Source organism: Pogonomyrmex barbatus, unplaced genomic scaffold (assembly GCF_055798465.1).
Source record: "Pogonomyrmex barbatus isolate J1 unplaced genomic scaffold, ASM5579846v1 scaffold2, whole genome shotgun sequence".
Classification (NCBI taxonomy): Eukaryota; Metazoa; Arthropoda; class Insecta; order Hymenoptera; family Formicidae; genus Pogonomyrmex; species Pogonomyrmex barbatus.
Genome location: NW_028297116.1, coordinates 24,232,414 through 24,257,235, shown reverse-complemented (window position 1 = coordinate 24,257,235; position 24,822 = coordinate 24,232,414). Strand labels below are relative to the sequence as shown.

General features: G+C 41.1%; 1 non-coding gene across 1 annotated transcript; it reads left to right on the top strand.

Moving 5' to 3' along the window:
• Positions 1–10,008: 10,008 nt before the first annotated feature.
• On the top strand, positions 10,009–10,080 carry TRNAI-GAU (transfer RNA isoleucine (anticodon GAU)). Its single transcript has one exon. It is a non-coding gene; the product is annotated as a tRNA-Ile (tRNA).
• The last annotated feature ends 14,742 nt before the right edge of the window (positions 10,081–24,822 follow it).

Sequence of the window (24,822 nt, the reverse complement as noted above, 5' to 3'; positions counted from 1 at the left end):
AAGACAGAATGTACGCGTATCGACGCCACTTATCAGTCGATTAGCGTAAATGGAAAATCTTACAGCAGATCGTTGTTATTAACAGACTATCTGCGTTCCTTCCCGATAATTTTACGCGTTTGGCGGGCGCGTATCGATGACCCTCGGGCCAACTCGTATTATTCGTAGACGATACAGTTTACAGTGGCAGAATATCCGAGTTTCGAGCTGGTACCGGGTTGGTTAAAGAAACTGAAGGATATGAATCTTTCTCCTAATGCGAAAATCAACGCTCTAGTTAATACTAATGCGGGATGAACGTTCGCGATTTATAACGACGAAATCGTGGCCGAGATCGACGACTGCTCGATGATAGCCGTCAGACATAACCCGTTACACACGATATTTCCAGGGATTCCACCCGCCGTAACGTCCGCTGTTCGATACATCGATGGTAATTTTTACTTTATCATTAAACAACAGTTCTTCAAGTACAACGAGTTTACCAGACGTGTAACTATAGCCGGTAAATTCGACGCGGAGATTTTTATCCAAGGATTGGTATCCAAGGGACTGTTAGAACAATTGCGCGCTCTTCTGAAAAGACTCGCTTAGATGAGGAAAGGTATTTTCGAGCGAGGACGATTTAAAGGAGGAGAGGGAGGAGGAACGGAATTTTTCATATATTGTATAGAGCGAAAGATATGAAACGGTTACGAACAATCAGTATCGCGCGATCTTTCCGGTCGTAAAGATGTATGATATCGAACACTCGCAAGGTTCCAAGACGCATCGAGTCAATGACAGCGACGACGCGAAGAAGAGAAAGAGAACGCTCGACGATGACAGGACGATCACGTTGAGTTATAACAACGTCGAATAGTCCAGTCAGAGTTCTAGAACGAAAATATCTCTTGATTAAAATGGGATACAAGTTCCTCGACATACGCGTCACTCTTGAATGTTCCTCGCGCGTGAACATTATTCTGGGAGATAGTCATGGCAAAGAGATCTCGATGTTCCCCGATACATGGAGGGAGCTTCTTGAGCAATGACACGTTCTCTCGAAGTATCTGCAGAATACTAATGGAGAACCGGCGCATATTGGAAAAATGACCGTGTTTCGAAAGAATCAACACCCTGACTATTACGCCTGGAAACGCCCGCGGCTCGCTTGGCCATGTCGAAGAAAACGGTGAATAACATGTTCGAGTTCGAGCATTGTGTCAACCGATTCATCTCTCTGGAATACCGGTCGTGAGGATTCGAGAGAATACATGTATATATATATATTGTAATATACGTATATATGTGTATCATTGTTGACGTGTTATTCTAAACACGTTATTTGCGATAAATATCACCATGCCTCGGTAATCGAAGGGATAAGACGCCTGCCCGGTAAGCAGGAGATTCAGGTTCGATTCCTGACTGAGGTATTTTTTCGCAAAATAATTACGAGTTTTCACGACTGGTTCGTGGTCGGGCCCCACCGTGACGCACATTCTCCCTTCTTATTTATCACCGTTATCTCGTTGATCAAGATATTAGGAAAGATCGATGCGAAATGGGCATGGATATCGCGACCACAACTAAGGATACAGAGAACGTCTCGAGAGTCATAAACGATAGCGATGCTTTTGATCGTAACGACATTATCGATTGCAAACTCGTTGCTCTGTTCTTTGGGATGTAAGATTGAGATGAAATAAAATAAGAGAGATATTTAAAAAAATGTTTTTTATTTGTACTTCCCCACGCATTTATGTAAGTGATACGAGCGAATAGAATATCATATAGTATTTATATTTTTCAATATTAACTCGACACTATTTAATATTTTGATACGAATAATATACTTAATAGTTTAAAAACAATCTGATATATAATATGATATAATATGATATGATATAATATTATATCGTTAACGCGACATTACAGTTCGATGATACATTCCTGTCGTTTCGACTACCAGTCGTACAGCTTACACACGTTCTCCATGACGCAATTCTTCGCATGACGCTTGCGGAAGGCGCGAACGTCGTCCAGAGTGTTCAGACGCCTTATATCCTCGAAATCTGCGTCGATAGTCTCGACGATTATATCATGTTCGCGATGATGTCACCGAGAATCTCCTTCAACCACTTCTTCTTTTCCAAACCTTTGACGTACACTCATCTAGGTGCGTCTCGCGATCGGTCGCACACGCCGCTTCGAATCACGGATTTCGAGAATCTGTAGGCGACGTCACTCCACGTCGCTCCACTGCAGGCCGTGATTGGCGGTTATCCAGCATGCTCTAGATTTCTCCATCTTTGTAAGAAGATTCCAAGGTATCGCTTCTCGAAAATTCGAACATTTGATGAGTCAGCTCCTTTCCATTTCTTAATATCACCACCTTTTTAACCGTAAATTTCTCCCGAACGATAAAAATCGACCTTGCAAATCGACGAAGATCGGTACGTTCGACATCATTGCGAGACGGGGAAACTCGATATCTTCACTCTCCGCTCTTCTTTTTTATACGTTTGTTATTGATATCATACCAAGGAAAAACCACGATTTCCTATTTTATGTGAATTTACGTACGACATTCGTCAGCGGATTATACTCTATCGTGAATGATAATAAGCCGTTGTGTTAGCCGGAATGTTCTCCTTATATTCGACTCCTACGCGAACGTCGACGGTGGCGCTCTTGATCGATTCGTGGCGGGAGCAATCGATGACCACGAGCGAATCGTATTGCAGAAATCAGGTGATAGTCATGAACGATTCGCAGATCTCGCATCCGTAATATGCCCGTAATATCCATAATATTCGAAATTTCAGATACATATCGTACAGCACGGCGAACTTATCATGCTCGAAATCTAGGTTCATATCGTCGTAGGGATAGAACTCAGAATTCAAATAGAGTTTTACATTAGTCAGCTTACAATCGTCGAATTTAGAAACATCTTCCGACGGTATGTTTTTCTTTTCGGTCTGTAACGCAAAGATCACGTATCGCGGTTTCTCCAATTGCATCGCCGCTTTTACCGCCCACGAATGCTTGGTCGTACTTTGCAATAAGGGAAATTCAGATCCCATGAACGAAAGCCTATGCTCAGATATCGTTCGCTCTCCAACATTCGCAGAAGCGACAGTTTGTTGACATCATTCAGTATCATATGCGGCATTCACTATTATATCCTCAACAGCGTGATCTTTGGTCTCTGATGCGCCACGACGCAATTGTTATCATTGCGAGCGCGTATCAGAATGAGTTCGTGCCTCGCGTTTATCATTATGCGCTTGTAATCCTCGCAGAAACCGAGAAGTACGTTAAGAGGCACGCAAAAGTTCAAATCGTCCAACGCTATAGGCGGGATTTCCCATCCGGAAATTTTTTTTTCTGTAAAGCTCTATCTCTCTCGTAGCTCAACGATACATAGTTTTTCATCAAGGTTATCCCGACGTTTCTGCTCTTATCGATCTCCACGCCATTGAGCTCGTATTGAATCTCGTCGAACATAAACGCGACGCAGTTGTTGACTAGCTTCGCTTTCGTACCTTCCTTCGCGCTTTCTCTCGTCGCGAACTTTCCCTCGATGTACAGAAAACCTTCGCACGGCAACGTGTACAGATCCTGCTACTATATAGGTATTCGTATCTCGTCACTGTATCCGAACGTGTTAGCGGATTGTAAGTGTGAGTCTCTATTCTCACGATACGATCGTCAAAGATCGGGGTACCTCCGATACTTAAAATGTCGCTCGCCATGTCGATTTTTCACGACGAAACCTAAAGATCTTAAGAACGTGACGTTCGCGGCGTTCAACTTGTTCGCTTTTTTCTCACGCACCTTCCTCGTCGCGTCGTTCTGCGGTAGGATTGCGGACGTAGCGTTTGCGTCTCCTCTCGCGTACGACTCGTTCAGAACGAACATCTTTCGCTCTCGCGCATCTCTCTACTACCTTCGTTATCGCACGTGAAGTTGCACCGCGTCTCCTCTCCGCGAAAGGTCGTCCGTCGATCGGTCGTCCGCCCTGATCCATGACTCGAAGCGTGATATCGATGATGTTTCGCGCGATGATCGGGAAGTAAATGATCGACGTCGGAGCGTTCGACAGTTTATATCCCGGAGGAACGTTCGGGGAAAACTCGTGTATCGTATGAACCAGTTCGTCGTTACTGTACGCATCCGCGGTGATATTATACTCCACTCAAATGATGTTCACATTCATGATATTCACGAGTCCGTCGAACATGATCGATGCCATTTGTTCAATCGTAACACGCGCGACGAGAATCCCAGGAGCGAACCGATGTTGTTCGGTTTCGCGAAGTCGACTCGATGCTCGCATCTGATCTCGCTTCTCATGGTGTTCTCGTTGGCGCGAATGATCAAAGGCCGCATGTCCCTCTCGGCCTCGTCGTCGTTGCTCGTCCTCTTGCTCTCGTCGATCCTTCACCTCTTAGAGATAGCGGCGTTCAGATATCTGTCTATCGCGCTTAACTCGTACGAACCCTCGGAAATCACGATCGTTTTGTCGTCGTTGTAGTAGAATTCGTGGAATTCGACGTTCAGTATAGTGTTATACGTCTCGAAATTGAGACCTAACTCGTAATCATCGTCGCTTAGATCTAAGGCAGAAAAATAGCACGCCGTGAGGACGTTACTCTTTCCGGTAAACGAAAGGTAAGCAACGCTTAGCGACATCGCGACCGATTCCCAAGAGAAATCGCAGGCACAACTGACCGCAGATGCTCTGATCATACATCTAATACGATTCGCAATTGTACGTTATATTTACGTCGTCGCCGAGATATCTCTCGAGTTCTCTCGGCGGTCGAAGATTGCCGAAACCGTCGAAATAAACCGCGTCGTTGCCTCTCTTCGCGTAGGCGATCAATGAGTACTCGAACCCGAATCGTCGAGTCGTCGAGATTCACGATGCCGTTCTCATTGCGTCGCGCCTTTGACGGTAACGCGTTATGCATAAACACTCCTCTGAAAAAGGGTATTCGCAAACGACGTGCTGAGCGGCTCAGCTGCTCGTTCGTCGTGATGCCGGAGAGCGGTAACTCGAGCGATTTTAACGTTTCCTTCCATGATTTTTTTTCGTTCTTCTCGTCATATCGCTACCACGTTTGTAAGGCGTTAGGTGCAATCCGTGATCCTCCATCGCTCGATTGTGACATTGCAACTCCTCCAGTTGACGCCGAGCGGCCTTACCGGCGTTTACCGCCTTCACGACGCCGCGCCACCGATCAAAGAACCGAGCGCACCTAATATTGGAAAAATGGGCAACAAGCCTCCGCGTTTCGCCGGAAGTATCACTCTCCTTGTCCTCTTCTTCTTTCTCAAACCCATGCCCAGCTTCGTTTTTGCTTTCATAGCTGCCCATATGGCGGTCGCGGCGGCGCTCTCGTCGAAGATGGAATCTTCGGCCGTTATACGTTCGCGCTTCTTCTCTGCGAGAACTCGATCGGCGGCGTGGCGATCGGCGAATTCCTTGTTTCGCGAGTGAGCGATGTCGTACTCGCGGCACGCCGCGTCCAACGGGTTGACGCCTCGATCGCCGCGCGCCAATCGCTTCGCGAAAGGCCGGGTCCGCAAAATTGATATCCGGGAATATGTAGTTGAAGGGAAGCGCGTTTATTGCTATATTGAGTGATCCCGCGCCACTGAGCATTCACTACAGTTCTTGATGAGAGGCGTTGGACCGTCTATGTGCCTTCGTTGCCACGAACAATTATAATGCTCCAGACACATGCGACAACGCGTTGCACCTCGGGGTCCGCTCTCAGATGATCGGGATAGTTTGTTCCACAGTAGCCCCACGTATCTGTCGAAATCGCGCACGAGAACGATCTTCGAGATAAGTCGCAACAGTTCGGCGGATAGATTGAGAATATCACGTTTGTCCGTCAATAGAGGAAACATATCGATCATTGTGCGCGATCGAATCGCTATCGAGTATAAGTAGAACGATTATCGATCGCGTCTCCTCGAAGTGAGCATACGCGCGTAAATGCGATTCGTTCGATGGTCACCGGCTGTAGGAGTGTCCAATCTCGACCGTAAGGCTCGACGAATCTCGGGAGATGCGATTGGGAGGGCGCGCAGACACGGCCCACTACTATCGAACACGATACGTTGCATCATGCGGCCCCTCCAATTGCGATAAAACGAACGTGTTGATAAGCATGCTCGAAAGCCCGCACGGCGTGCGTTTTGAGAACATGTATATCTACTCGAAATCTCTGCAATAACCGAAGTATCGATACCTGGCGGAGTTACTCGAATCGATGGACGAGATCGGCTATCACACGTTCTCGAACAATAGCGACGTCGTGCCACCGAGCGAGGCGCTTCCCGATTCGATATTCGTGTTCGACGACGTGGCCTGTGACAAGCGGAACGCGATCAGAGAATATTTCGTCATGGATCGACACTCGAACATCGATTGTTTCTATCTCTGTCAGACGTACGCTAAAATTCCGAAACACCTGATACACAACAACGCGAATCTCTTGGTTCTGTTTAAGCAGGATGGCACTAACCTAAAGCACATTTACAAGGAGCACGTGAATATGTGGTACGAGGATTTTTGCGCCTTGTGTCGCGCGTGTTGGAAACGCAAGTACAATTTCGTAGTCATCGATAAGGACAACACATTAAGGAACGGTAGACGAGGATTTGACGATTTCGCTGTGGTGTAGAGCGATCAATTGTGCGAGGAGGATGAACATCGACGCTGCAGCGAGTATGGATGTCGACGCTACGGACGGCGCTCGACGGAAAAAAACGGCGCGAAAGATCGCGAAAACTCAGGACTCTATACGTAAAAAGCACAGAGCGTTAAAGACCGGTGAGATAGAGGGGATCGCGCTAGAGAAGCGACTCAAACCGATCGTTCAGCCGTTGAATCGAATCGCTGAGAACACCGCGCGAGACGAATCGACCGAAGGAATCGATCCGATCGCATTTCGTCGGCGCTAACTGACACCAAACCGACGACGAGCCGCCGTCGAGACCGACGAAGAGACGCCTCTCGACGAGATCGTCCTCGTTCGCGACGGTTAGTCCCGTGACTAGAAGCGAATCGGAGGAATCGATCTCGAACGCGCAATGGGGACCGTTAGGTCGCAAATATATAGGCGCGCTTCTAAGCGGGAACAGATAGAGCGAGATCGACTACATTTACGGGGTGTACTTCGACGAGAACAGCTCGATGCTCGGCAACAAGCGATTCGATGTGGTCGCCGACGACAGCGTGATCGTGGGCGACGCGCGATATTCAGGTATTCTGGGCTTATACGAGTATGATTTTCATTCTTGAAGTTTCTACTCCCCAACGACGTCGTGTACACGGAGAACGACAAACAAACGTACAAGAGTATACTGTTGACTACGAACGCTCATCAGCGTGATCACAACGCGCTTATGCCCGTTCTAGGGAACAAAGATTTCAAATACAAGCACATTATCGCGCCGTTTTTGCTCGATAGAGATAAAATTGGCGCTGGTATTAATAAAGTGAGAAAAAGAAGGATCGACTCTATTCCATCCGCTATGCGGGTGAGAGACAATAGAATCAAATACGTTCACTGGGACGATCCCAACGAGCTAGTCGACCGTCTTCGATTACTTGATACCTCTCGATGAGCAGGCAACGACAACGAGATTCTGTCGATAATCAAGGAGCTTCGCGAGATCGACGCGATCGAGTAAAACGCGACGCGCACTCGCGGCGGCCGGTATTCCCGTTATGTTGGTGAACAAGTTCGGAAGACCCTTGGAGTCGTTCGGCGGAAGCGACAGGGTACGCTCGTGATCGTCGATCGAATCCCTACGTCGTAACGTCGTTACGTGCGTAACAACACGCTCTGTCTGAGCGACGATTACTACGACGCGAAAGATAGAACCATACATTCAGCAGCACTGAGAACCGATAACGACGCTGCAAGGAAGAATTACGTGAATAGCGCGTTTCGAGACGCGGAGACGAGGATCTCCGAAACGAGAAACTACGCGAACGAAATCTCGGCGAACATCCGAGCGTTGCTGTCGAAGACGAACGAGAGCATGGCCAAGTCGATCGGCGAATTGGAGGAATCTATGACGCGCGTAACCAGATTGTTTCTAAAATACGATACGCAGATCGCCGAGATTACGAGCAGATTATCGCGCGCGCGTGGTAGATTCGTCACCCGCGAAGGCTTGATGTGAACAAATTCGGGAAGTTTCTGGAGAGGCAACATGACGTCGACGATCGTCCGACGATCGAGTCTCTAAGAGCGTACGTGCGTCGCAACGCGCTCTGCCTGAATCCGGACGACTACGTCAAGACTACGTCAAGACGTCAGACACAAGATACGGCATCTGGACGCACCGATCGACGATGCCAACGCGACGATCAAGGGTTACGTCGACGACGAGCTTCGCGTAAGGAGCGAAGAGTCGAAAGCTCTAACGACCGAGCTATGAAAACAGCTGGAAAATATGAACAAGCGGATTCGGAACATTTTCCTACGACGTAGTATTATGACGTAAGAACCGAAGTAGACGTTCTGCGACATGTCGAAAAGAAGAGGCAGACCTTCGTCGATCACGACAAATGAATAGGGGAGACGAGAGACGCGATGGAACGAGCACTCGAAAAGCGGGACGAATTGCGCGAGAGAGACCTGAGCGAGATCCAAAAGATCGACGCTCAGGAGAAACGGATGCGAAATCTAGAGGAATCACTGCAAAATCTAGAGGAATTCTTGCAAAACGAGCTCGACGCATCGTCGATGAGCCGCAAGAGGATCGACGTGGAGAATCTCGCGCGTAGCATGATAGATCTGACGAGAATCACGAGAGAACTGATAGACAAAGCGGTAATGAGAGAGACGCTGGACAAGACGCTAGCCTCGTTGAACGTGGATAAGATAGTAACTAAGGAAACGATAGACGTATTATTAGTCACGCTGAAAACGGATATCCCGAATATCACGAAACACGCGATTAACGTTTGGAACGAGGAACAAGAGCGAACGCGCGAAGCGACGAACACGAATAATACTAGTGCGAATCGCGCCTCCGCGTAAATCAACGATGAGCGAGAAGAGGAGATTCGTCGAGGAGCTTGACGCACCCGCGCGAAGAAACTTCCCGCGTCGTGGTGCGCGGTTACGACCTGTCGCAGGCCGATATCATCGAGATGCGTTCGTACGCGCGACAAAACAAACAACTTTTACAACTACGTGATGACAACTGCGTTATCGACGTGTTGAGCAAGTACGCGTGAGCGGTGCTGCTGAAGTGCAAGAGCGGAAGCGAGGTAGTTGCGGCGTTGTCCAAGATATTTCGCTTGATATTCGCGAAATCTACAAACGGACAAGGGCAAGGAATTCTACAATGCCTCTGTAAAAGCGGTTACGAACAGGTACGATATACATTACGTACTTGGTAATGAAGGCCGCGGTAGTGGAGCGATTTAATCGCACGCTCAAAAATGACATGTGGAGGCTCTTCACGCTCAACGGATCGTACAGATGGCTCGACGCTCTACCGCGTTTAATCTCGGAGTGATAACAATCGCGTGCATCGAACGATCAGAATGCGATCGGCGGACGTAACTCCTTCCGTTGCCAAGAGACTTCTCTCCACGGTATACAATCACTTGAAGATCGCAGCTCCCGCGAGGTTCAAAGTGAACGATCCGGTACGCGTGAGTAAGTTCAAAACGATTTTCGAGAAGGGATATACGCCTAACTGAACGACCAAGATTTTTCGAATCGCCAAGATGCAACGCACGAATCTCATAACGTATCTGCTGAAAGACTATCGCGGAGAGCCAGTGGCCGGAAGATTCTACGAAACGAGTTACTGCGAGTTTCCAATCTCGATATTTATCTCGTAGAGAAGGTGCTGTATAGAAAGGACGATAGGTCCAAATGGACAACAACAATTAGGAATGGACAATACACATAACTCTTGGGTACATAAAACGGCTGTATTGTAATGAATAAAGAGTACAAAGATATCTTACAGGCCTCGGTAGTCGAAAGGATAAGATATCTGCCCGATAAGCAGGAGATCCAGGTTCGATTCCTGGCTGAGGTGATATTTTTTCGCAAAATAATTACGAGTTTTCACGATTGGTTCGTGGTCGGGCCCCGCCGTGACGCACACCCTCCCTTCTTATTTGGGTTTAGAAGTTAGTGAAACGATTACTTATTTTACATTGATAAAAGTATTTACCAATGGTATCTGATAACTATCTTATAATGACTCTACGGTAATATATCGATGGAGTCGGGTATTACATATCGCTTGTCATCGTAAGGACTCAAGGTTAACTTTAGTTTGGACACGGTGTAAACCTCGTGCAGTATCGAGTGTACGCACGCCTGACGTCTCGATTGCTGCGACGATTCATTCAAGCAACGCGCAAAATCTTTGAACGTTTATCGTTTTCGCGACGCTACTCCTCTTTATGCCCTTTATTCTCTTCGTATCGCTCTTTCCCAGAACTTTCAGAGCATACATTTTCGCCCTTCGCCCTATGAATTCCGTCATGATCGCTCCGTTGTTCTCGTTCTTCATCAAATCGAGAATCTTTTTGTTCACGCGCGTATATCGTACGCGTTGTCGTCGGGATAATCGCTGGTGTCGAATCTCGCGATATCCCGCTTCATATTTTCGTAAACATTCCAACATCCCAGAAAACATATCAATCGGTGTCCGTGTACATGATTTTGCATTTAGAGCGATAAAGCGGCATCATATAATCGTAATGAAAATCATACAAACTTTGAATTCATGAGGAACCCAAATATCGTGCATTCTAGAGATATCCAAGATACTCTTTGAATTCATGAGGAACCCAAATATCGAGCTTGCTTACATATCCCAGCTTCTTCAGATGGTCGTGAAAGCTTGAATGGTGGATGTACAATGTTTCTGCAATCTCTGTTGTGTAACATGGGTTTGACTCGATCAATGCCTTTATTTTGTTGTCAGCAACCTCGATGAGCCTCCCTGACCGAGGAGCATCGTTGAGATCAAAATCACCAGCACGGAATTTCGTGAACCATCGTTGGCACTGACGTTCTTGTAGAGCATTGTCACCGCACTAAACTTTACGCAATTTTTCACAAGCTTGACGCGCGTTCTTCCCTTTACGGAAATAAAACAGTAATATTTGATGAAAATGCACAGTTTAGTCTTCCATCTTCAACTTGTTATAAAATCTCTAAAACTCAACCAAATCGCTCAATTTTTTTTTTTAAATGAAGCCAGAACTGTCTGTTATCAAATGACATAGCCATAACAGATGCGAATGATTCTAGTACTTCCAAAAATGAACTAGCGCCATCTGTTACAAAAATACATCATGACTTTTTTGACAACCCAATATATAAACTTATTTTCATGTTTACGAGATAATTATAAAATTACCTGGATTTTCCAGCGGCGGCGAGTACAACAGCGGCAGCGGGAAGAACGCCCGCGAGAACAGCGCCCATGGAAACAGCGCCGGCGCAGGAGTCGCAGCGGCGATGAAAGTTGCAGTAGTGGAAGCTCCTTTGGTAGCAGAAGTTGCTGCAGCGGTGACGAAAACTCTGGCAGCGGCGATGGAGCTGCCCCGACAACAGGAGTTGCCTGGACAGCAGGAGATGCCGAGGCAGTTTCCTTAAATGCTTCCTCGTTAAATATTTCAAGTTTAAATTAAAAATTAAATAAATATTGAATATATTTAAAATAAATGTAAGAGAAAAATTACTTACGTTTCTTCATCAACATTCATGATTTTTGATCTGATCTACTCTCATGGCTTTTGCATACAAAACATGACAACGCTTGTCATCCGGTGAAAATTGGTAATGATAGCCAATCGTTTTTTTACTTTTATGAAGAGTAATAAATAGATTGACTATTACACTTATAACAGTCCGTTCTCGCCGGACGGTGCGAGGTACTCGTTGGTTGCCGGATTTGGAAATTAATAAGGTTATTTGACTCGGATGTGGGTAAAAAATATATTTATTCGATTTAATTGATGTGGATACAGAGCGGTGCTGATTCGCCTAGCTCGCTTATTGGCTGGTGTTACGTCCTGTTCGACGTATGACTTTCAGTGCGCGCGAAATATGCGAGGTGCACTCGGAGTGCGCGGTGCGGGCGTCAGAACGAGAGATTGGTTCGTGATTGGGGTCTACTGGTCACGAAAGCGCGTGATTGGTTGAACGGCGATTCGTCGGGAGTGCTCGCGGTGCATGCCGCGTTATTCGGTATTGCCGCGTGATCGATGCGCGTTCGAATATCAGGAGTGAGAATGCTCGCTCCTGTTCATGGATTTTACGAGAGACAAGTATACTTAGTAAGTATTATCGAAAACCGAGAATGTTCCGTCTCGGGGAAGGAGGGGGAAGATAGAAGAAACGAGTGACAAGTATGCTTGTCGGAGATTGAGAATGCTCCATCCCGGTTTTGCTCGTATCATTAGCAAGGAAGCGCTGAGACTGAGAATGCTCTGTCTCGGAGAAGCGAGAGCCAAGTATGTTTGACTGAGAATGCTCTGTCTCGATTTTCTCACTTTGGCCGATGGATAATACCTGGTATTAATCGAATATGGCGGAGATCAGGAATGCCTGGTCTCGGTATCGGTCGGAAATAAGAATAGGTCGGAGGATCGGATCAATCTGGTTGTTTTATCGTGAATTGGCTGGGTTTATATACCCGGCCACGTTTGTTATTTTGCAACTTACAAAATAGCGCGGATCGTCGGCAGAGTTTGACATGTACGTGATGAGTGCATGTTTGTTGCGCGCGCAACGGTCGGTGTGTTCGGTCTTACGGGCGCGCGCGACGGTCGATGTGTAGCGGGCGCGGAGCCCGGTCGCATTTAGAATGGTGTGCGAGAAGCGTATCGTTACACACTTCACCCTAGTTAGAGATCCTATAATAAAGTTTACCATATAGTAGCCAGTTTTTATTGGTTCATTAGATTTTGTTATCTTCCGCTTATTTGAATCACACTAATCTTACCAATAACATAAACTTTGTATTTCAGCAAATATTTCAAAAAAAATATTTTTTTTAAATATAAAATATAACAATAATCCTTTCTAAAAAATAAATCATAATTTCATGTTTTTACAACTTTAGAATTAATTGCTATCAAATAAATAATGAAAGAATACACGTATAAGTAAAAGGACAATGCGGAATTTATATTATTTAATTTCTTTGTTATTTTTGTTTAATTTAATAAATTTTAACGCGAAGCGTTATTTCATAAATATCAAAATTATTACATGTTTTTTATTTACTATATATTATCTAATAAATAATGAAAATTTAACAAATTCATTCAAAAAAAAATAAAAATTGCAAATTAATATAATTTTTATAAATATACAAAATCTTGTATATTTGTGTATATATAAATATTTCATTAATTATTAATATTAATATTAAAGTAGCTTAATATAAGAGATTACAGTTATGAATATGAATATAAATATTTTAAATTAAAGTTATAAATAAATGTTTTAAAATAATTTTCATCGATTTATTTTACTAGTAATTTACTAATAATTTTATAACTATATTGAAATTGATTAATCGCATGTATTTTCGACAAATTTAAGGACAAAGGCGATTGATCAATTCAATTAGAATAAGAAAATCATTAAGTTAATCGATGACGGAAATTATTTTAAAATAAACTAAACTTAAATGTTTCATTAAAAATTAATTCTTATGTATAATTTATAATTAAATGTTTATATTAAAATATTAAAATATTAAAATATTTTATTTAAATTAATAATAATTGTAATCTTTTATATTAAATCATTATATATTAATATTAAAATTTAATAAAATATTTATATATACATATATAAATATTTTGTTATATATTATACATCTATTATATCTATTATATCTATTATATCTATTATTATATATTATACATCTATATATTATACATATATTATATATTATACATCTTGTTCAAATTTTTATTACTTATATTTTAAAAATAGAGATCATATCATCATTTTTTTATTTTTCAAATTTTCATTTTCATTCATTTTTTAAATTTTCATTCGCGTGAATTTTTTTATAATTTACAACATGATTATGTACTTATATCATTTCTACAAATTAAAAACATGAAATTGTAATAAAAACATGAAATTGTAATGTCTTTTATTTTAAGTTATCTCAATTAACCAACCGATTAATAATTCCATTGGAATTAACCAATCGCCTTTGTCATCAAATGCGATTTAATTCCAATAAATCAATAAAATTATGAAATTAATTGATTTAAAATAAAGTAATTTAAATGTTTCATTAAAAATTTATTTTTTATTTATTAGTTTTAATTAAATTTTAATTTTTTATTCTTATTTCTTTTTATTTATTTATATTTTTATTTTTATTTTTGCGATAATATGCGGAAAGATTGCAGAAATATACGGGAGGAAAAATTACGGGAGGATTGCAAAATGATTGTGGAAATATGCGGAAAAGTTATGGAACAGATACAGAGATATCCGGAGAAGTTGCGGAGAGAGAAAATATGCAGAGAGATTGCGAAATGATTGAAACTATATAACACTCATATTTCGCGCTGAGAGCTTCATCTCCGCCTCATGTAGTGGCAAAAATTGCAACCATAGCCCAAACGGCGACGATGACAATAACAATCATATATTTAAAATATTATAAATTTTTGAAATTTAAGAAAGATCAAATGATAAACTTTTTCTTTTAAATTTACTTTTATTAATTTTAATAATTTTAAGAATTAGAATGGATGTTTATAAATTGGATACTTTTTCTTAATATAATATTCTTAATCTTTGAAGTTAAGATAATAACAACTTTAATTTTAAAAAAATAAGTAGTTTTTATTAATGAGAAAATTCTTTTAATATCTACAAGTTTTTTGAATTTAGTTAACTTATGAATCTATTAACCAATTAATGAAATGAAGTTAAATATTTATAATTTGGTAAAAAGTGGTTGATAAAACTTAATTAAAATGGCATAAAGAATACAGATTTAAAGCATAATATTAAAGAAAATTATATAATTTTTAAATAAAATATAAACAAATACATAAATGTATTAATAATATTATTAATAGATTAATTTTATATATTTCTAAAAATTTTATATCTTAGTTGAATTATTAACATAATTTATCTCTAATTTGGTTTTAGTTAAGTTAAATTAAACTAATTCCTAAATATTTATAAGTTAAAAATTTAAGTAATTAAATAATCAAAATTAGATAATTTTTTTACATTAAGTATATTAATAATAAATATTAAATAATTTAATTACTCTATAAATGTATGTAGTTTCAATAAAATCGGCGTATTACAGCTCATATAGTTCCAAATTGTATGTTAGTTTGGTTTTGGATAAAATTTTGTCCATATTTGTAAAATATTTTAATTTTTATATAATATCAAATCACTTTCTATTCGATTAATAATATCTTTTTTATATTTTTATATTTATATAAATTTTAACATTACTTGTGATCTATAAATCATCAATAAAAATAAAAATTTTCAAAATAAAAAAATTTTAAATCAATATACAAAATTGCGTTATTTACAATTATTTACGTCTATAGATTATTAAATTAAATAATTAAATTAAATTAAATAATGAAAATATTCTTGGAAGTACGTACTACCGAACGTACGTGCGACCGACGCACGCATTATCGAACACACCAACCGTTGCGCGCGCAACCGAGCATGTACACGCCACGTGCGTACTGAACACCGCTGACGACTCGCGCTCTTTATGACAAATTGTTATTAACAAAATAATAAGCGCGGCCGAATCCGAATAAAAGGACTAGACCGATCCGATCCTCCGACTTATCCGCATCTCCGACCGATACTGGGAAATCGAGAACAGGTATTCCTGATCTCCGCCGAACATACTCGACATCCGGCATCCTAGATCCGCACAAAGTGAAAAAACGGGACAGAGTATTCTCAGTCTCCGCCAAGCATATTTGACTCTTGCTTCCCTCGAGACAGAGCATTCTCAGTCTCAACGCTTCCTTAATAACAATACGAGCACACGGGACGGAGTATTCTCGATCCCCGACAGACATACTTGTCTCTCGTGCAGAATTCACGAAGTAGAGCGAGCATTTTCGCTCCTAACATTGAAATACACACCGACCGCGCGGAAATATCGAGTAACGCAGCACGCACCATCGATGCTAACGCCGAATCACCGCTCGATCGCTCAATCGTACGCCGGCGCGACCCGTAGGCTCCGCCGACACGAGCCAATCTCGCGCCCCGACGCACGCGTCGCGCACTCCGTACACATCACGCATATCTCGCATATCTGCGCACCAAGAACTTCGCAGCCAGCCGTACATCACATCCGTCAGCAAGCACGTCCGCACCGCTGTGTATCCACTTAATTTAATACATAAATCCTGACGGCGAGATAAAGAAGACCCCTAGAAACCGACCCCTTAGAAATATATCGTGGTTAACACGGCGAGCGAACACAAAGAATGCGAAGTCCTGTCACCCTCGTGCGTGTAGTTCAAGAAACTGTACGCGATATCCGCGATAGCATGCGTCAAAATTTAGAAACGCGATACTCGGATGAGAGCTCACCTGAGCCGGTACTCTACCCACACATAATTAGCGAGCGAGTATTTCCGTTCAACAACGTAAACGAGAGCCTAATCCAGTGGACGAGCATAGACTGCATCTCAGAACGAGACGTTCTGAAGGAAACGAGAGTTACAATTCACAACAGAGAGAGTTCTCGCTAACATCTTACGACGATAGTATTTTCGATCTCGAAGAATATTACACGGCTCCGCGCAACCTCAAGCGTAGAAACATGGCGAAACGTACATTTCGTGGCGAGGAAACTAGGGAACCAGAAATAATCCGCGCAGAAGTAGACGCAGAGATAGAACGTCTTAGAGCTTCGGCAGGCCCCTCGCGCAGCAGGGTAGAGCAATTAGATCCGAACAATGATAAAGAATCAATATTAGACATGTTGCTAGAAAGAATTCGCGCACTACAAGACCAAATGAGTCGACTAGAAATTACGGTTTCGACCATAACAACCGTAAAACCGACTCACACAAGTGCCTTATGAACGACGAACACACAGGATACAACTCTGTGACAAACTGTTAAACGGACACTCGAAGATATACGAAACTGGTCCGTAGCGGGATATCTACGATTAAAAGAAGCTCGCGATATGATTCCGGAATTCGATGGAACTTCTTACTACCTCTAAGCTGTCGGAATTCTTGAGTGCTGCTTCATACGCTATGAAGAATACGAATCCAATTCCAGAGGTAGGAACGCTACTAGAAGCGATACTATGCATTAAACTAAAAGGCAGAGCTATGACTGATTTTCAAACGCGAGATATACGCGACTTTGTAATTGAAAAGAGAGTTAGAAATTTGCTATCTTAGCAAGAAAAGTATCACACACTTGCAACTAGAGTTCAATCAGATGCTAAAACGAAAAAAACGGAAAATCAAGACAAGAGCAAGAATCAAGGCAAAAGCGTTCGGATTGCGTACAGACAAACTAGTTATGGAACTATATGAGTCCATGATAGAAGATCGAAATAACACAATAAAAAATAAATGAGCGATCTTGGAAACCATATAACAGCAGGCGCTATGCAATTTTTAGCTCGGATTACTGGACGATATAAAGCTATTGGTACAATCACAACATTATACAACACTGCAAGACACCATCGCTGGCGCGAGCGCGGAAGAAATTTAAAGGATCAATGAAAAATTTCGGGTGTGCAAAAGCGAATACAGTACGCACACCCGCCCGCGAAAATAAATTACCGCAGTGCCAAAAATCGGACGAGATTGTCGAGCTGGTAGATACACGAACCAATTTTCTTTACCTAGAGCCGAAAAACGCATCAGCGTACACGCGATGGAAAAATATTGTAAATTGTAAAAAGGCAGGACACGATAAAAAAGAATGCTGGTCAAAACCCAATGGATCAGAGAGAAAACAAGTGAGACAACCGAGACAAGAGAAAAAAGTAAGAGGACAAGTAAATACAAGTAAGAGCAAAAGAAAACGAAATGTGCAAAGAAGATGCAGAATTGTCATTCAGTAGTAGCGAAGAAGAAGAGAAGAAAAGCAGAAAGATAAAGACAACGAGAGCCGCGCGAGAGCATCAAATAGCTCAGATAATTGGCAAGACACGAATCAGCGCTACTCTAAATCTGGTAATCTTGCCAAGGAAGGAAATGAAAAAGGGAAAAATTAATTTCATGTTGGATACGGGTGCTACCCTAACACTTGTTAAAGTGGGAAATTTAAAAGGGAGTACGCTAATACGAGAGAAACAAATAGCTCTCACCGGCGTAACAAGACACAAGATTCACATTCTTGGTAAGATTTGAGCTACGATCATCCTCGGAAATGAGGAAATAAGACACCATGTATATGGTGAAAGATGACTTCCCGGTCGCTTACGAAGGAATTTTCGGCATAGATTTTTTAAAGAAACACCGAGCAAAATGCGATCATGCAAAGGAAATATTGCGAATAGGCAGCGTAAATCTGAAATTGCATCCTCACAAGAAACATATTCTAACGCCTCGCAATGAAACCAAGTTGTACAAGCTATTACTAATCAAAATCAGATTAGAATAGTGAAACCTGAAGAAACTGAACCAGGAATATTTATTAATAGTTTGCCTGGTAGAATCCGATGATTATATCTGTCCAATAATAGCATAATTATTAGGTTTATTATTAGGTACAAAAAAGTTTTGAGCTTTTTTTTGTAAAATTCAATCTTTTCAAAAACAAACAAAAAAATATTAATCAGCGAAATATTCCCCGTTTGCATCAACGACCTTTTGCCATCTTTCGGATAGCTTGCGAATTCCTTGACGATAGAAGCTCACCGGCTTCGAAGCGATAAAGTCATCAATACATTTTCGTATCTCTTCAAATCTCACGAAATGTGTATCAGCCAAATGATGCTGTAGCGACCGGAATAGGTAGTAATCGGAAGGCGCTATGTCTGGGCTATACGCGTGCGGAAGAAGCCTAACGCAAAGATATGGTTCTGAGTCGCTTTCGCAACATGTGGTCGAGCATTGTCATGAAGCAAGATTACTTTACGACATCCTTGGCCAGTAAATGGCCTCTTTTCTTCTAATACATCGTTCAAATTGGTCAATTGTTGTTGGTAGCGGTCTGCCGTGATTGTTTCACCCGGTTGTAACAACTCGTAATACAACACACCTTTCCAATCCCACCAGATATAGAGCAAAACCTTCTTGGCGTGGATATTGGGCTTTGGCGTCGATGTCGAAGGTTGACCAGGGTTAACCCATGATTTTCTACGTTTAGGGTTATCATAAAGAATCCACTTTTCATCGCCTGTAATGATTTTGTGCAGAAAATCTTTTTTCCGGAACTTTGAAAGCAAAGTGAGTGCAGTGTCACGATGATTTTTGTTGTCTTCGGACAATTCATGCGGAACCCATCTGCCTTCCTTCTGAATCTTTCCCATCGTATGTAAACGTACGGAAATGGTTTGCTGCGTAACGCCAAGCTGTTCTGCAAGCTCCTTTTCAGTTTGCACAGAGTTTATATCCAGCAGTGCTTGCAATTCGTCCGTTTCAATCTTTTGAGGGTGTCTAGCACGCGGTTCATCTTCAAGACTGAAATTTCCTTGGCGAAATTTTTGATACCATCTTTTACATGTAGTATGACTTACAGCGTTCTCTCCATATACAGCACAAATCATTGCAGTGGCTTCAGCAGCATTTTTCTTCAGATGAAACGCGAAGTGGATGGAAAATCGAATATGCTCTTTTGTTGCCATCGTGAACACTATTGATTTTTGAGGTTATGTGCATCAAACGCCAAACCATATGGATTTTAGAAGGCCAAATGTCAACGCTTTAAAACCGCAAAAGGGCGGGAAGATATATAAAATTTAAATTGTTATTTCGGTTGTGAAATCTAAAGCTCAGAACTTTTTTGTACACCTAATAATTCAATTATCGAAACCATTGAAATTACGACGCCGAGCATAACATTAGACGCCGTGCAGCTGGGTGACGCTGTGGAGATATTCACGTTACACGAGAGCGACGGTCGTACAGTCACGGCAGGAATGCTTAAAAAAATTGCTACGAACAGAACATCTAAATCACGAGGAAAAGAAGACATTAACGCAGATGCTCTAACTTCTGTGATATATTTCACATAGAGAAACGATCCACTGACTTACACTACGACAATAGCACATGAGATAAATACACGTAGCGATAGCACGCCTGTAAATGTGCGATCCTATAGATTGCCGGAGAAACATAAAGCAGAAGTAAATCGGCAGATTGAAAAAATGTTAGATGATGAAATAATACGTCACAGTACAAGTCACTAGAATGACATAGCACGCATCACAGCTGCCGCAGTAGATCTTGTACACTACATTCCTTTTGGAATGTGCTGAATGATAGAGCGTTCTTATGAACCCTGATCATGCCTCTCAACTTATTCATACTGAAGTACGCGGGTTTTACGTTAAAATCATCGACAATTTTTTTGAGTTTAGTCGCAATTTCTGGAACAAAAGGTAGAGTGAATCATTTTCTTGTGATTGCACTATTGCATTTGACATTCTTGATCTACCTTCTTGCCGGAATAAAGTTTTTAGTCTCGAATGGATACTATCAAAGGTTCTCGTTGCCCTTTTACTACATCATATTATATATTAAATTGCATAAATAAGAACGTAGGACGAATAGGAAGCGTGAGCAGCGGCTACTATCCTTCCCCTCGCCGAGCGCCGGATGGCCATTGTCGTCACGCGGGCCGTCCTACGGGTCAGGTGGGCTTTCTTCCCGCGCGCTCTTATTTTGCAACTTTAATATTTAATAATTCGAAAATTATTGCAAATATCGCAAAATGATATGACATTTTCATTTATCGCGCTCCTGTCTACCTTCTTACGAGCAATGAGGACAGTGCTACGGGACACCCTGTATAATAGAGTTATAAAGAATTTGTAACTAAATGTGATATTTGTTTAAAAGAAGGAATTATTTCAGAAGTTATGATACAGAAATGAAGACAGTTAGACTTTAAATATATTTCTTTAACAAAAATGTAGACAAATTTATTTATATCTTATTTTAAGAAAATTAGTTTACATAGTGGAAAAAAAGAAAAAAGAGAACTGTACGGAATTATATGAACTTAAAAATCTCTATGAAAGTAATTGCAAAATTAAATTATTTTTTTTAACATATTACTAAATTTATTGTAATGTTTCATTATCTCCATAGCTAAAAGTATATATAACTTATAAATGACAAATTGAATAAACAATATGTATTAAATATCTTATGTCATAACAATGTAAAATATTTATGATAAAATATAATGCAAAAACATATTAAAAATGATAATATTTTTAAATAATATTTTAAATAATACAAAAAAATGGATACTGAATAGCTGTGTAGATATATAAAATATTGCTTAATGAATGTAACACTAAAGAATATTCAATAGAATATTCTTATATAGAATATAGAATCGACGATTGATGCCTTCAACACCGTAATAAATAATTACGAAAAGATAAATAACGAAGATGATATAAAAAAAATTGCGCGTGGACATGACGTCAGGGGGGGGGCGCCGCCGCCGCCACCGCCGCCACCGCTCACCGTCGCCGAGTAAAAAATAAAAAAAAGGAAAAAATTAAAAAAAGACTCACCAGGTTGAGGTAGAAGAGTCATAAAAAAAGTTACTTAAAAATACAAAAAGAAATGTCACAATCCAAGAAAAAAATCACTCAGTCACTTTACAAAATACACACAAAAAAAATGTTAATAATCCATGAAATAATTTTACTCCCTCCGGATTACTCGCAGGAGGGGGACTTTATCCACATACCGCGGGATTAACCCGCGGAGGGGACTTCTGAATTGTTTTCCTCTTCCTCCTCTTCCTGTGCCGAAGCCAATGAACTAATATATTCGTACAAGTGTATTGACCATGACAGTTGCGCAACACCAACGAGGATTGTTGTCAATATAATAAATAATTTGTTCCTCTACATATACCACGAAGTTACCACTGTACTCTGCTCCATTGAATCTTGCACAGATGATGACGCATGGTAATGTCATTGCGAAGACGTTGCACTGAAAGTTCTTCACGCAAAAGCAATTGTTTTTCGCGCACCGGTGATTCTTCGCGCACAAACTTATTATCGAAGTGATGCCACGAAGACGTTTCAACGATATGCCTCCACAAGATTCATTGCATGAGATTGAACGCGGCGTGTCAAGAGAAGCGCCGTTACTCCGGCTGCTATAAACAAATCGGGGAGACTTATGATGATGATGATGATGTTCCGATTTAGACAAAGAAATTGTCGATGATATATAATGGGTCATGGGGTGTGCAGGATCACAGTAGATAGAAGTCTAATGTGAGAGAGAAAGCTGACGTGCATACAAAAAACGTGATTGCATACAAAAAAAAACGCAAAAGTATCGCGTAGTGTCTAACGTTCAACGAGAAGAAATGGCAAGTGAAAAGACATCGCAGGAATTTGATTATTTGGCGTATATTAGAGATTTATTAAAAATTACTTATCCAACTGAAGCAGTACGTATATTTATTCACATGTATCTTTCTAATGTTTAAAAATATTATTAAACTCAATATTGTAAAAAATATTAAACTCAATATTTTTGTAATTTGACAGACATTATATCTCGATGGTATCTCAGTTGTGGAAATCGTGCAAGTACGGAATCTTATAAAAATTCAGATACGCCACCCGAATGGGGTACGTAATTTTTTCTCCTTTTTTTCTTTTTCTTTCTTTTGTCTTTTTTCCTTTATTTGATATGTAATGTATTGTGTGAAATTGAGATTTTTTAAATTATTTTTTGTAGTATTTATGCATATATGATATCAAAATTAATGGCTTTATGAATATTAATCATCGGCGGTGGATGGTATCAGCGTCGCCAACACAAGGAGTATTTATATTTTTTATGGGAAGAAATTACTCGCGAGGACGTATTTGATTTGCAGAGACTCTTTGGTTTACGTCCATATAAAGATGATGAAGAAGTGTCGCGAATTTTTTCTACAGGATATTCTCATTACTTTGAATAATTACATAAGTAATAAAGATCCACAAATGAATGTATATACAATAAATAAAAGTGCATTATATGAGTTATTCTTTTGCATTAAATAAATATTTAAAAAATTTTTCACTTTTTTAAATCGTGATTCAATTTCTTTGTCATGTGCATGACCGACACACTGACCTACATTCCTGCTCGACGCACGCGAGTCACTCCGGCAAGATAAACTTCTCGGCATTATATGATAAGAAGCGGTACGTCGATTGTTAGAATTATCAACGCATCGGAAAGAAATAAAAAACATAATTCGTATATATTCATATTCATATTTATTTTATTCATGGTTATCTGACCATCAATTAAATAATTTGAATACATTTTGTAATGCGCAATTAGTATAGTGATATCCGCATCGCATAGTATTATCAGCGTCCAGATTGTTTAGAGAATCTACGTCTTCGTAATCAGCATCCAGAGTCTCGATGTACACGCGCTCATCGTCCAGAAGCAAATTTCACAGCCATTGTCGTTTTTCATGTCCCTTGACATATACGACAGCATCGCTGTCATCGTCGTCGTCGTCGTCATCGTCGTCGTCGTCTTCTTCCGTTCCATGCACAGCCTTTGTAATCAAACTCTTAGCTTTGCTGTATGAAATTGTTCCGTCGTCCCATCGCAGTCTATATTGATGACGTATCACCCAGCATGCGCGAGACTTGTCGGCACTTGCGAGGAAATGCCATGGTACAGGGCTTGCGAAAATGTAGTGAGAGAAAACGGTCCGTTTTCTGAGAGCGGCAAACTCCTGTACAATAAACTGTCCTTCAACGAGAAAACCTTGCAGGTCTACGAACGTTGGCACGACCATGACGAGTAATTTTTCGAAGACTGCGGTCGATTTCGATGTATCGTAGATTTTATTGTCTCTCTCTCTCTCTCTCTCTCTCTCTCTCTCTCTCTCATGTGCCAGCGATGCTCTTAGGTGATCTTGCGTACAACATTGGTCAACGGATTGTAGTGAACCACGTGTATAATGAGACAGTACGCAGTGGTATTCATCAGTTCTCCTTAGTCTCAAATTCCAATCTCAAGTCCACGGTTGCGCTCTTGACTGATTCGTCTTGTCGAGAACAATCGATGATTACGAATGGACCGTTATGTAGAAAAGACGTGACGGTGAGACTCGGCTCGAAATATTCGTATCCGTAGTAACCCTTGCAGAAACGCGCGTACGTTTCATATAACACGGACCATCTGTTTTTGTCGAAATCAAGATTCATATCGTCATACGAATAACATTCCGAGTTCAGATAGAGTTTCACGTTGGTTAAGTTGCAGTCATCGAATCGGCTCGTGTCCTCAGTCATGACATTTTTGCAACCTGCTTGCAGAGCAAAGATGACGTATCGCGGCTTCTCGAGCTGAGTAGCGGTCTTGATGGTCCACGAATGCTTGGTTGTACGCTGTAACAGCGGAAACTCGTACAGATCCCACGAGCGAAAAGCCATGCTCAAGTATCGTCCGCTCTCTAAAGTGCGCAGCATCGATAGTTTTTTTTATCTCGCTCAATAACACGTGCGGCATTCGCCATTGTATCTTGAATAAGTCGACCATGGAATCCAACGCCGAATTTCCCATCAGGCAATTGT